The 15,246-nt window shown below is 42.8% G+C and overlaps 1 long non-coding RNA gene across 1 annotated transcript in view; it reads left to right on the top strand.

The window, feature by feature from the left end:
* LOC140424758 (uncharacterized) overlaps window positions 1–9,625 on the top strand; it is a 268,205-nt gene extending 258,580 nt beyond the window's left edge. Inside the window, exon 4 of the long non-coding RNA XR_011947680.1 lies at window positions 7,759–9,625. This is a non-coding gene — a long non-coding RNA (uncharacterized lncRNA). The remainder of the gene's footprint in view (window positions 1–7,758) is intronic.
* Window positions 9,626–15,246: the final 5,621 nt, after the last annotated feature.

The raw sequence follows: 15,246 nt of genomic DNA, 5'->3' as shown, positions 1-15,246 counted from the left end.
ACTTTATTGGGAGTTTTCTATAGGCCCCCCAATAGCAGCAGAGAGATAGAGGAACAGATTGGGCGGCAGATCTTGGAAAGGTGCAGAAGTAACAGAGTTGTTGTCATGGGTGACTTCAACTTCCCTCATATTAACTGGAACTCCTTAGTGCAAATGGTTTGGATGGAGCAGATTTTGTCAGGTGTGTACAGGAAGGATTCCTGACTCAATGTGCAGATAGGCCGACTAGGGGGGGAAGCCATATTGGACTTGGTGCTCGGCAACGAACCAGGCCAGGTGTCAGATGTCTCAGTGGGAGAGCATTTAGGTGACAGTGACCACAACTCCTTGACCTTTACCAAAGTCATGGAGAGGGAAAGGGACACACAGTATGGGAAGGTATTTAATGGGGAGGTGAAACTGCTATTAGACAGGAGCTGAGGATCATAAAGTGGGACCAATTGTTCTTGGGGAATTGCACAACAGTAATGTGGGGGTTGTTTAAGAGCTGAATAGTTTTGATCCCACTGAGATGAGGAAGGAATGGTAAGGTGAAGGAGCCTTGGATGACAAGAGAAGTGGAGCTTCTAGTCAAGATAAAGAAGGCAGCTTACGTAAGGTTGAGGAAGCAAGGATCTGGCACGGCTCTAGAGGCTTACAAGGTAGCTAGGAAGGAACTCAAAAATGGACTGAGGAGAGCCAGAGGGGCGCATGAAAAAAAGCCCTGGTGGGAGGGATTAGGGAAACCCCCACGGCGTTCTACACTTATGTGAGAAATAAGAGGATGATCAAAGTCAGAGTAGGGCCAATCAGGGATAGTGGAGGGAACTTGTGCCTGGAGTCTGAAGAGATGGGGGAGGCCCCAAATGAATACTTTGCTTCAGTATTCACTAGAGAGAGGGACCTTGTTGCCCATGAGGACAGTGTGAACCAGGTTAATAGACTCAAACAGGTTGATATTAAGAAGGAGGATGTGCTGGAAATTTTGAAAAGCACAGGATAGATAAGTCCCCTGGGCCTGATGGGATATACCCAAGGTTACTACGGGAAGCGATGGAGGAGATTGCTGCGCCGTTGGCGATGACCTTTGCGTCCTCACTCTCCACTGGAGTAGTACCGGATGATTGGAAGGAGGCGAATGCTGTTCCTCTATTCAAGAAAGGGAATAGAGAAATCCCTGGGAATTACAGACCCATCAGTCTCACGTCTGTGGTGAGCAAAACATTTTAAGGATTCTGAGAGATGGGATTTATGATTATTTAGAAAAACATAGTTTGATTAAAGTTGGTCAGCATGGCTTTGTGATGGACATGTCATGCCTCACAAGCCTCATTGAATTCTTTGAGGATGTGACGAGACACATTGATGAAGGTCGGACAGTGGATGTGGTGTATATGGATTTCAGTAAGGCACTTGAAAAGGTTCCCCATGGTAGGCTCATTCAGAAAGTTAGGGTGCATGGGATACAGGGAAATTTGGCTGTCTGGATACAGAATTGGCTGGCCGAAAGAAGACGGCGTGTGGTTATGGATAGAAAGTATCCCGCCTGGAGATCAGTGACCAGTGGTGTCCCGCAAGGATCTGTTCTGGGATCTAGGCTCTTTGTGGTTTTTATAAAGATGAGAAAGTGGAAGAGTGGGTTAGTAAGTTTGCCGATGACACGAAGGTTGGGGGAGTTGTAGATAGTGTTGAGGTTTGTTGCAGGTTACAACAGGACATTGACAGGCTGCAGAGCTGGGCTGAGAAGTGGCAGATGGAGTTCAACCTTAATAAATGTGAAGTGATTCATTTTGGAAGGTCGAATTTGAATGCTGAATACAGCGTTAAAAGCAGGATTCTTGGAAGTGTGGAGGAACAGAGGGATCTTGGGGTCCACGTACATAGATCCCTCAAAGTTGCCACCCAGGTTGATAGGGTTGTTAAGAAGGCGTATGGTGTGTTGGCTTTCATTAACAGGGGGATTGAGATTTTGATGCAGTTTTATAAAACTCTGGTTAGACCACACTTGGAATATTGTGTCCAGTTCTGGTCGCCTCATTACAGGAAGGATGTGATGCTTTGGAGAGGGGGCATAGGAGATTTACCAGGCTGCTGCCTGGACTGGAGGGCATGTCTTATGAAGAAAGGTTGAGGGAGCTAGGGCTTTTCTCACTGGAGCGAAGAAGGCTCAGAGGTGATTTGATAGAGGTGTACAAGATGATGAGAGGCATGGATAGAGTGGATAGCCAGAGACTTTTCCCCAGGGCGGAAATGGCTGTCATGACGGGACATAATTTTAAGGTGATTGGAGGAAGGTATAGGGAGATGTCAGAGGTAGGTTCTTCACAGAGACTGGTGGATGTGTGGGTGAACTGCCAGCGGAGGTGGCGGAGTCAGAGTCATTAGGGACATTTAAGCGACTCTTGGACAGGCATATGGACAGCAGTAAACTGAAGGGGTGTAGGTTAGGTTGATCTTAGATTAGGATAAATGGTCGGCACAACATCGTGGGCTGAAGAGCCTGTACTGTACTGTACTGTTCTATGTTCTATGGTGCTGAGGGTATGAGGAAAGTTAGATGCTTTTGTTGTGATAAACTGGGTCACAACAAATTATCATGCTGAGAGTTAAATGGAAAGCCGGTTGGCGTTATAACTCTTAAGATTGGAATGATTAAATCCGAGGCTGGAGAAAAGGAGAAGCCGTTAGGGGTTATATACAGAGAAGATCAAACAACAGGGGTGTGTCATGATATCCATATTAACATATCATGGTGCAATCACACACACACACATTGATGGACAGGTAGATGGACCAACCAACCCACACACATCACAGCCAATCACCAGTGAGAGCACACGCACTATAAAACAGTGAACACCACAGTTCCCGCTCATTCTAACAGGAGATAGCTCAGAGCACAGAGCTCACAGCGTGCCACTCAGACATACAACATGTGCTGAGTGCCTCACTAAGATCGTGCTAGGGCTGGGTCCACAGGTTAGCTGGTAAAGTACAAACCACAGCCAGAAGTTAATAGTTATTATTGTACAGAATAATAAAACAGAGTTGTACCATCTACAACCGTGTTGGTCCGTTTGTATATCGGAACACCCAACACGACAGGGTGAAAATGTGTGCAAAGATTATACAGGGGCAGAGTGACCAGCAGGTGTATGATGTATTTAGGAACTCTGTATCTGAAGTGGAAGTCTTTCCACGTGTAAAAAACTGAATGGGGAGAGATATTACCATTTTAAGAGTTACAAGAGCAAGTCAATCCCTAATGTTGTGGGATAAGGATATTTGTTGTTCAGAAGGAATGTTGAAGGAAGCCATTCATGGCAAAATAAGAAAAATTCCTTTGGGGGAAATAAACTTAAGGAGTAGCTTGAAGATGGGAGAAGTGGTTGTCGGAGTTGTAGAAGCATTGCACATTGCCCGGATTCAATCCATTCTAAGAGTTATATAACTGGATTACAGATAGCAGTGATGCCTACTGTGGTCAAACACCTGGAGTGGGTCAAACAGCTAGAGAGACATTGCAAACAGACCACACTGGTATGTCTCTTTATTGTGTAGTAATGAGGTCACAGGCACATAAGATAAGACAAGAGGGGAAGGAGCAATGAGCACAGGATGAGAAAAGTATGATCAGGTTGTCTGGCATGACCTTTACTAAATTAACTGAGGACGGCACAGACAAAGGGAAATAAATCGATGTGCTTAGTTCAAAGAGAATATAGAATTATCAAAATAGAATTACAGGGGAATGATTCCAAATTAAAACAAATCTATCAAACCTACTCAGAATTGGAAACTCAGTGTATTACTGAGTGTTATAATAATCTTTATTGTGACAAGTAGGCTTGCACTAACAATGCAATGAAGTTACTGTGAAAAGTCCCTCGTCGCCACATTCCGGCACCTATTCGGGTTCACAGAGGGAGAATTTAGAATGTCCAAATCACCTAACAGCATGTCTTTCGGGACTTATGGGAGGAAACCTGAGCACCCGGAGGAAACCCACGCAGACACGGGGAGAACGTGCAGACTCCGCACAGACTGTGACCCAAGCCGGGAATCAAACCTGGGACCCTAGCACTGTGAAGCAACAGTGATAACCACTGTGCTACCATGCCGCCCAAATGGTTATAATATAAAGAATGGCATATTAATAATGAAATGGCATCCCATACTTGTCAGTGCCCATCAAAAACGGGCAGAAATACATCAAATTGTATTACCTCCTGAGTCTAGGAAATAGATCCTCAGGAAAGTTCATGAAATTCCATTCGGGAAACATCTAGGAATAAAGAAAACACAAGCAAGGATTCAGAAACAGTTTTACTGGCGGGGATTTGATAAAGATGTAGCTAAATTTTGCCAAGCAAGTCACATATCTCAAGTAATAGGGAAATCACAAGCTGCAATAAAGCAAATTTGATCCCTGTTACAGCTTTCAAAGGTCCTTTTGTAAGAGTTCTAATCGACAGTGAAGGATTGTTGTTGAAAACACGAAGTGGAAATAATATCTGTTAACTATTATGGCTATACCCACTAGATTTCCTGAAGCCGTACTGTTAAGAACCATTACAACCAAGAGAGTGTTGGAAGAATTAACCAACTTCTTGACTAGATATGGCTTATGAAAAGAGATATAATCAGATTAATGATCAAATTTCATGTCAGGATTATTTAAAGAGGTCATGAATAGACTGGGAATAAAATAATATAAATCATCGGTGTATCATCCAGAGTCACAAGGCGTATTAGAGAGGTGACATTAAACTTTGAAAACAATGATGAAAGTGTATACTCAAGATTACCCTCATGATTTGGTCAAAGGGATTCCATTTTTGATATTTGCCATGAGCGATGCACCAAATGTTTCTACCAGATTTAGTCCTTTTGAATTGGTATCTGGACATGAAGTTAGAAGACCACTAAATTTATCAGAAGTTCATCATATACAGAAGCAGAATTAGGCCATTTGGTCCATCGAGTCTACTCCACCATTCAATTATGGCTGATCTCATTCTAGCCTTAACTCCACTGTCCTTCCCATTCTCCATAATCCTTCAACCCTTTACCAATTAAAAATCTGTCTAACTCCTCCTTCAATTTACTCACTGTCCCAGCATCCACCGCACTCTGCGGTAGCGAATTCCACAGATTCACAGCCCTTTGGGAGAAGTAGTTTCTCCTCAATTCCGTTTTAAATTTTCTACCTCTTATCCTAAGACCATGACCTCTTATTCTAGAATGCCCCACAAGAGGAAGCATCCGTTCCACTTTCTCCATACCTTTTATCATCTTGTACACCTCAATTTGATCTCCCCTCATTTTTCTGAACTCTAGGGAGTATGAGCCTAAACTGTCCAATTTCTCTTCATACGACAAACCCCTCATCTCTGGAATCAACCTAGTGAACCTCCTCTGAACTGCCTCCAATGCCACTACATCTTTCCTCAAATAAATGGATCAAAACTATGCACAATGCCCCAGGTGTGGTCTCACCAATACCTTGTATAGTTGCAGCGACACTGCCTTATTACTCGAGCTATAAATGTCATTCGATTTCTTTATTATCTACTGTACCTGCATGCTAGTTTCTGTGACTCATGAACAAGGACCCCAGATCCCTCTGCAATGGAGCATCCCGAAGTCTCTCAGACATTCTGAATTTTCCCTCAGTGTACCTGAGCAGGCACCATAGTGTGGCGGCTAGGGGATTTTCACAGCAACTTCATTGCAGTGTTAATGTAAGCCTACTTTTGACACTAATAAAGATTATTCCTAGAATTATTTTGATAATAAATTGCCTTCCCATTTTTTAAATAAATGTAGAGTACCCAATTATTTTTTTTCCAATTAGAGGATCTGGATCGGCGCAAGCTTGGAGGGCCGAAGGGCCTGTTTCTGTGCTGTAATTTTTCTTTGTTCTTTGTTCAAATGTTCTTATACTACTTCCTTGATAATTGATTCTAACAGTTTTCCAACAACAGATGTTCAACTAACTGGTCTGTAATTTCCCACATTCTGCCTCACACTTTTTTTGAGTAAGGGCATTTTTCCAATCCATTGGAACTTTTCCCGTGTCCAGGGAATTTTGGAATATTGTAACCAATGGATCCACTATCTCCTCTGTCACTTCCTAAACAATTGGTTAAGTTATCTTCCAGATAAGACAAGGTGAATTGGAAGAGTTACTTCAATTTATAAATTTATTTGTGGGAATAAATTAAGTAGAACGGAGATAGTGATGCATGATGTCGATGTGGAGAAAGCAGTTGCAATGAAGCAACATCCACATAGGTTAAATCCAGCAATGTTATCACAATTGTAGAGTGTAGGCCATCAGACCCCGGGGACTTGTCTGCCTTCAATCCCAACAGTTTGTTGAGTATCCTTTCCCTATTGATGTTGATTGTTCGAAATTCCTCGCTTTCTATTAACTATGAATTGCCCCTTCCTATAGGAATGGTACTAGTGTCCTCCACCATGAAAACTGAGGCAAAGTATTAACTCTCTGGGTTTAGCTTCCAAGGGATCAACATTCACTTTAGCGACTCTCTTCGCTTTTATGTACTTATAGAAGCTTTTGCTATCCGTTTTTATATTTTGTGCTAGTTTACTTAATCCAAGAAAAACTATTAAGTAAGAATTCAAAGATTACACTTTTGTATCAAATTTCAGAGAGAGCCTGAATGGGGCTTGTGAGGTGGCAAGGAGGCATTTAAAGACAGCACAGCAGGGAATGAAAGCCATGGCTGATAGGAAAACACACATTTGTAGTTTTGTAGCAGGACAGAAAGTGCTTGTGCTGTTTCCTGTCTCAGGCGAACCACTAAAGGTTAGGTGTTTTGGACTGTATCAAATTGATAGAAAACAGAGCAAAGTGAAATATCTGGTACGCACACCAGATAGACATAAATATCACAGAGTGTGCCATGTTAGAACAAAGAACAAAGAAAAGTACAGCGCAGGAACAGCCCCTTCGGCCCTCCAAGCCTGCGCCGACCATGCTGCCCGTCTAAACTAAAATCTTCTACACTTCCGGGGTCCGTATCCCTCTAGTCCCATCCTATTCATGTATTTGTCAAGATGTCCCTTAAACGTCACTCTCGTCCCTGCTTCCCCAACCTCCTCTGGCAGCGGGTTCCAGGTACCCACTACCCTCTGTGTAAAAAACGTACCTCGTACATCTCCTCTAAACCTTGCCCCTCGCACCTGAAACCTATGCCCCCCAAACCTATGCCCCCCCAGTAACTGATCCCTCTACCCTGGGGAAAAGCCTCTGACTATCCACTCTGTCTATGCTCCTCACAATTTTGTAGACCTCTATCAGGTCGCCCCTCAACCTCCTTCATTCCAGTGAGAACAAACCAAGTTTATTCAACCTCTCCTCATAGCTATTAATATGCTCAAGAGATATTGGAATAGAGGAGATGCGAATAAATATGAGGTCTTGGTAGTAATGGAACAGGGACAAGAGGAAGGGTTAAATTCTGGGGGCGACTTTCCTTTGATTCATTTGGGTAATGAGGCAGCACTCGAAAATTTAAACAACTGGTTAAGTTATCTTACAGCTAAGACAAAGTGAATTGGAAGAGTTATTTCAACTTTATAAATTTATTTGTGGGAATAAATGAGGTAAAACGGAGATAGTGATGCATGATGTAGATGTGGGGAAAGCTGTTGCAATAAAGCAACATCCATGTAAGTTAAATCCAGCAATGTTATCACAACACAGAAGGAAATTGAATACATGCTCCAAAATGACATTATTGAATTAAGTTCTAGTGATTGGAGCTCCCCTACCGTAATGGTGCCAAAGCTGGATCGAACGCAATGACTTTGTGTGGACTGCAGGAAAGTGAATGCCATCACCAGGAGGGATTTGTTTCCTATACCACGGTTGGAGGATTACACCGAAAGAGTTGGACAGTCTTCATCCATCACGAAAATAGATTTACTAAAGGGCTATTGACTAAAGGGCCTTTGTCCAAGAGGGCGAAGAAAATCTCAACATTCGTGACGCCAAATGGACTTTATCAATTTAAAGTTATGCCATTCAGGATGAAGAACACACCCGCAATATTTCAGAGACTAATAATTAAAGTTATTCAAGGATTGTGTCATTGTGCAGTATACATTGACAATTTAGTGTGTTTAGTCGAAGTTGGGGAGTGCATCTGTAACACTTAAAAGAACTGTTTGAATGTTTAAAAGAGGCTAACCTCATCATGGATTTGGCAAAAAAGCGAATTTGCGAAAGCTCAAATTTCACATTTAGGACATGTCGTGGGACATGGTCACATGGCCCCACGAGATGTAAAAATACAGGCCATTTGGAATTTTCCAGAACCTACAACAAGAAAAGAGGTTTCAAGGTTTCTGGGAATGAGTGGATTGTATCGTAAATTTGTGCCAAACGTTAGCAGTGTGGTAGCACCACTAACAGAACTCTTGAAGAAGAACAAGCAATTTAAATGGACGGAGGAATGCCAAACTGCATTCCAACATTTAATAACTGTGCTGACAACAAAGCCAGTGTTCGCCACACCAAATTATGACGAACAGTTTAAACTGGCTGTGAAAGCTAGTGACGCTGGTGTGGGAGCTGTGTTGTTACAAAAAGATGAACTTGGACTTGAGAAGCTAGTGGGATAATTAAGGAAATTAAATCACCACCAAAGAAGTATTCCACAATTGAAAAAGAGACTTTAAGTTTGGTATTGGCATTGCAACATTTCTTGATTGATGTTGCCAATAATCCAGCTAAAACGGACATAGATACGGATTATAATCCCCTAAAATCTCTGGAGAATTTTTGAAATCGGAACGCCAGATTACTTTGATGGAATTTGTTACTACGACTGTTTAACTTAAAAATCATTCATGTGGCCGGAAGAGAAAAACATCATTGCGAATGCTTTGTCAGGAGTACAAAGAGACTATTGGGTGCAAATACCCTGGGGTATATTTTATGTTAATGCATGCTTTGAAATCTTTGTAATGGTTGATTAAATGGAACCGACAAGAAGTGGTTGAGAAATGGAAATTGTCTTTCAAATTAAGACATTTCATTTTTAAAAAGAGGGAACCAGTTAAGATGGGGAGAAAATTAAGAGAAGACCCCAGAAGTAAAACGGGGAAATTGATTGGTGCACACTATGAATTTGCCTATTAGTGGAAAACAAGTATTCTACATATGTGACGAGAGAAAACAATGGGACGATAGAGGTGGTAACTTCTGAGTGGAGAGCTAAGGAAACTGACAACTACCTGCCAAAAGCCAACTCCACAGGGTGAATAACAACAAAGGGAAATAAATCATATACTAGCTAAAGGGAGAGAGAAAGACACAGCTAACATCAGAACGGCAGGTTGCAAATGTAGTCCCTGAAAGAAAGCAGACATTTCCTGTTGTCACTGAACCTGAAGACTATATCCCAGATCTGGCCACCCTAACTTGGTTTTGGTAATTATTTGTTGGATTTAGCTCACAAAGTCACTTAAAATTGGATGTTGTTTGGGAAAAGGGGTGTCTCAGATGTTAGGTAAACATAATTTTGATAGTTTCATGTAAATTATGTGTGTACAGTGTGTACAGTCATCAGCATACTTAAGTATCAGTGTGTGTCGTTGTCTTTCATTTACGTTAATAAATATTCTTTATTAATTGTTCACACAATGACTGGACTGTTCCTCACGGGGTTCTACACCGTTCCTCACATTATACCAGAAAGAATACATATGCCACTATGAACCGGTGTTCTAATTTACCCTTCTGGGTTTGGGATACCCTCACATTATCATCAGCACGGTTCGTAATGACACTGCTAAAGTTCGACACGACCTTACGATGAAATCCACTCATTTCCAGAAATCTTAAAATCTCTTTTCTTGTTGTCGGTTCTGGAAAATCCCGAATGGCCTGTATTTCCGCATCACGTGGAGCTAACTGACCATGTCCCACAATATATCCTGAATATGAAATTTGAGCTTTAGCAAACCTGCTTCTTGCCTAATACATGACTAGATTAGCATATTTTAAACTTTCAGTTCTTTTAGGTGTTTCAGATTTTCTTCCCAATTTAGACTTAACATCACTAAATCAACAATGTACACCACACAGTGACTCAATCCCTGAATAACTTTATTGATTTGTCTGTGAAATGTTGTGGGTGTATTCTTCATTCCGAACGGCATAACTTTAATTTGATAAAGTTCATTTGGCGTTATGAATGCTGAAATGCCAATAGTCCTTTAGCATCTATTTTTGTAATGAATTTTGACTGTTCAACTAACCGATCCTCCAGCCATGGGAAAGGAAACAATTCCCTCTTGCTGAGCGCATGCACTTTCCTGCAGTCCACACAATCTTTCTGTTCCATTGGGCTTCAGCACCATCATAATAGGTGAACTCTAATCACTAGAACTCAACTCAATATTTAATTTTGGGGTATAAATTCAATTTCCTCCTGCACTTGTGATAACTTTGCTGGATTTGACATATATGGATGTTGTTTATTGGAGCGGTTTCATCCACATCTACATCATGCATCGCTACATTCGTTCTACCTAATCTATTCACACAAATACATTGATAAAACTGCAGTAACTCTTCCAATTCACCTCGGTTCTTATGTGGACGATAACTTAACCAGTTGTTAAAATTTTACAGTACTTTCTCATTACCTAAATTAATTAGTGTAAAGTCACTCAGAATTTAACCCTTCCTCATCTCCCTTCTTCATTACGACCAAGACCTCGTACTTGTCCTCACCTTCTTTATGCGTGTTCATAAGATCATACGATATAGGAGCAGCATTCAGCCACTCGGCCCATCGAGTCTGCTCCGCCATTCAACCATAGCTGATATTTTTCTCATCCCCATTCTCCTGCCTTCTCCTCATACACCTGATACCCTAATACAGCATCATCTGTCAGATTTACGTGGGCGCACCAAATAATTTACTTCACCATGTTTTTTCTCAATCTGCTATGGTCCACGAAAAGTAATTTACAATGGTTCACCCAATTCTCGTAATAACACGAGTACTTTCTCCCACAAAACCGCAGAATCACAGAATAATACAGTGCAGAAGAGGCCCTTTGGCCAATCGAGTCACGATGGGCAGCACGGTAGCACAAGTGGCTAGAACTGCGGCTTCACAGCGCCAGGGTCCCAGGTTCGATTCACCGCTGGGTCACCGTCTGTGTGGAGTCTGCACGTTCTCCTCGTGTCTGCGTGGGTTTCCTCCGGGTGCTCCGGTTTCATCCCACAGTCCAAAGACGTGCAGGTTAGGTGGATTGGCCATGATAATTTGCCCTGAGTGGCCAAAAAGGTTAGGAGTTATTGGGTTATGGGGATAGGGTGGAAGTGAGGGCTTAAGTGGGTCGGTGCAGACTCGATGGGCCGAATGGCCTCCTTCTGCACTGTATGTTCTATGTTCTGTCAGTCTACACTGACTCACAAAAGCACCTGACCTGTCTGTCTAATCCCATTTGCCAGCACTTGACCCATAGCCTTCAATGTTATGACTTGCCAAGTGCTCATCCAGGTACTTCTAAAAGGATGTGAGGCAACCCGCCTCTACCACCCTCCAAGGCAGTGCATTCCAAACCGTCACCACCTCTGGGTAAAAATGTTTTTCCTCAAATCCCCCTTAAACCTCCTGCCCCTCACCTTGAACTTGTGTCCCCTTGTAACTCACCCTTCAACTAAAGGGAACAGCTGCTCCCTATCCACCCTGTCCATGCCTCTCATAATCTTGTACACCTCAATCAGGTCATCCCTCAGTCTTCTCTGCTCCAGAGAAAACAACCCAAGCCTACCCAACCTCTCTTCATAACTTAAATGTTTCATCCCAGGCAATATCCTTTGCATCCCCGCAGTGCAATCTCATTCTTCCTATTATGTGGTGGCCAGAATTGCACACAGTACTCGAGCTGTGGTCTCACTAAAGTTCTATACAACTCCAATATGACCTCCCTGCTTTTGTAATCTTAATTTGATTTGATTTGATTTATTGTCACATGTACCGAAGTTCAGTGAAAAGTATTTTTCTGCGCCCAAGGGAACGTAGACAGTACGTACATAGTGGACAAAAAAAGAATAATCGACAGAGTACATTGACAAATGGTACATCGACAAACAGTGATTGGTTACAGTGCAGAACTAAGGGCCAAACAAAGCAAATACATGGGCAATAGCAGCATAGGACGTCGTGAATTGTGTTCTTACAGGGAACAGATCAGTCCGAGGGGGAGTCGTTGAGGAGTCTTGTAGCTGTGGGGAAGAAGCTGTTCCTATGTCTGGATGTGCGGGTCTTCAGACTCCTGTATCTTCTGCTGATGGAAGGATCAGGAAGAAGTCAAAGCCTGGGTGGGAGGGGTCTCTGACACTGCTGTTTGCCTTCCTGAGGCAGCAGGCCGTGTATCCCTTGATTGATAAAGGTAAATGTCCCATAAGCCTTTTTCACCACTCTATTAACCTGCCCTTCTGCCTTTAGAGACCTATGGACAAACACTCCAAGGGTCCTTTGTTCCTCCGAACTACCCATTATCAGGCCATTCATTGAATACGACCTTGTCACATTACTCCTTCCAAAGTGTATCATCTCACACTTTTCAGGGTTAAATTTCATCAGCCACTTTTTTGCTCACTTGACCATCCCGTCGATATCTTCCTGTAACCCAAGACACCCAACCTCACTATTACCCACCCAGCCAATCTTTGTGCCATCCGCAATCTTATTGCTCCTACACCCCACATAGTCATCTAAATCATTTATATAAATGACAAACAATGGGGGGCCCAGCACTGATTCCTGTGGGACGCCACTGGTCATTGGCTTCCAGACAATAAAGCAGCCGTCTGTCATCACCCTCTATTTCCAACAGCTAAGAAAATTTTGAATCCACCTTATCAAGTAACACCATATCCCATGTGCGTTTGCCTTCTTTGTAAGTCTCCCGTGTGGGACCTTGACAAAGGCTTTGCCGAAATCCATGTAAACAACATCAGTTGTGCTACCCTCATCTATACACCTAGTCACATGCTCAAAAAATTCAATCAAATTTGTTAGGCATGACCTCCCTCTGACTAGCCATGCTGACAATTCCTGATCAAACCTTGCCTCTCCAAGTGGAGATAGATTCTCTCCTTCAGAATTTTCTCCACTAGTTTCCCTATCACTGACATGAGACTCACTGGTCTCTAGTTCCCTGACTTATCCCTCCAGCCTTTCTTTTTAAAAAATAAATTTAGAGTATCCAATCATTTATTTTTCCAATTAAGGGGCAATTTAGCGTGGCCAATCCACCTAACCTGCACATCTTTGGGTTGTGGGGGTGAAACACACGCAGACACGGGGAGAATATGCAAACTCCACAGGGACAGTGACCCAGGGTACTCATCGCTGCAGTCCCAGTGCTATCCACTGCGCCACATGCCGCCCTTCCTCCAGCCTTTCTTAAATAGTGGGACCACCTTAGCTGTTCTTCAGTTCTCTGGCACCTCCCCCCTGGCCAGTGAGGAATAAAAAAATTGGGTCAGAGCCCCTGCAATCTCCTCCCTCACCTCCCACAGCATCCTGGGACACAATTCCTCCGGACCTGTATATTTGTCTACTTTTAAGCCTGCCACCACCTCCAACAGCTTGTCACCCCCTATGACAATTTGTACAAGAACCTCACGGTCTCTCTTCTCCCCCAGGGTTTCATACCTACCTCCTCATTCTCTTGGGTGAAGACAGATGTGAAACATTCATTCAACGCCCTACCAATGTTCCCTGGCTCCACCCACAGATTTCTCCCTTGGATCCAATTGGTTGGATCTTTCCCTGGTTATCCTCTTCCCATTGATAAATCCCCGACTACAAAACTACGGGTCTGTGCTTTCCCATCAGCCACTGATTTAATTCCCTGCTGTGCTACTTTTAAATGCTTTCTTGCCACCTCACAAGCTCCATTCAGTCTCTCTGAAATTTGTTGCACAGTCCAAAAGTATAATTTCTGATTTTTTACTTGAAGTTAGGGGATCAATAAAATTAATCCGAGAAAAGTCCACAGACCAATTCAAAATCTTATCGACTCATTTGGTGCGTCCCTAATGGAAAATAATAAAAATTGAATCCCTTTGTCCCAATCATTGAATCTTAGAACTCCTACAGTGCAGAAGGAGGCCACTTGGTTCATCGAGTTTGCACCGACCCCACCTAGGCCTTATCCCCGTAACCTAACCTGTACACTCCTAATCACTAAGGGCAATTTAGCATGGCCAATCCACCTAACCTGCACATCTTTGGACTGTGGGAGGAAACTGGAGCACCTGGAGGAAACCCACACAGATACTTGGAGCAGGTGAAAACTCCACACAGACAGTTATCCAAGGCTGGAATTGAATCCAAATCCATGGTGCTATGAGGCAGCAGTGCTAACAACCGTGCCGCCAATCATGAGAATAATCTTAAAAAAAATTTTTTTTTAGAGTACCCAATTCATTTTTTTTCCAATTAAGGGGCAATTTAGCGTGGCCAATCCACCTAGCCTGCACATCTTTTGGGTTGTGGGGGCGAAACCCACGCAAACACGGGGAGAATGTGCAAACTCCACATGGACAGTGACCCAGAGGCGGGATTGAACCTGGGACCTCGGCGCCGTGAGGCTGCAGTGCTAACTCACTGTGCCACCGTGCTGCCCTTATGGGAGTAATCTTTACTATAAGCTGTCATCATTGTTTTCAAAGTTTGATGTCACCTCTCTAACGCACCCTGTGACTCTGGATCATCTGCCAATGGTTTAAATTGTTTTATTTACATAATCCTGACATGTAATTTTACCCTTGATCCAATTGTATCTCTTTTGGTAAAGCAAATCCATAAAAGCTTGGATAATTCTTCCACCAGCCTCCTGGCTGTAACATGGTATTATGTTCAAAAAAGTTAATGGAGATCCATTATATAAAAAATAAGCAATACGGGGGGGGAGAAGATGAAATATGAGTGCAAGCTAGCTAGTAATATAAAGGAAGATAGGAAGAGCTTTGTTCAAAATATATAAAAGGTAAGTGAGAGGCACAACTAGACATTGGACCACTGGAAAATGTGGCTGGAAAAGTAATAATAGGAAACAAAGAGATGGCAGAGGAACTGAAAAGTTACTTTGCATCAGTCTTCACGGTGGAAGACATCAGTGGGATGCCAGAGCTCCAGGAGAATCAAGGGGCAGGGGTGAGTGCAGTTAGACAAAGGAGAACCAGTGGACTTGATTTAT

This window comes from Scyliorhinus torazame, chromosome 6, assembly GCF_047496885.1.
Source record: "Scyliorhinus torazame isolate Kashiwa2021f chromosome 6, sScyTor2.1, whole genome shotgun sequence".
Lineage (NCBI taxonomy): Eukaryota > Metazoa > Chordata > Chondrichthyes > Carcharhiniformes > Scyliorhinidae > Scyliorhinus > Scyliorhinus torazame.
The sequence above is the reverse complement of the archived record's forward strand: the minus strand, read 5'-3'. Positions and strand labels throughout refer to the sequence as shown.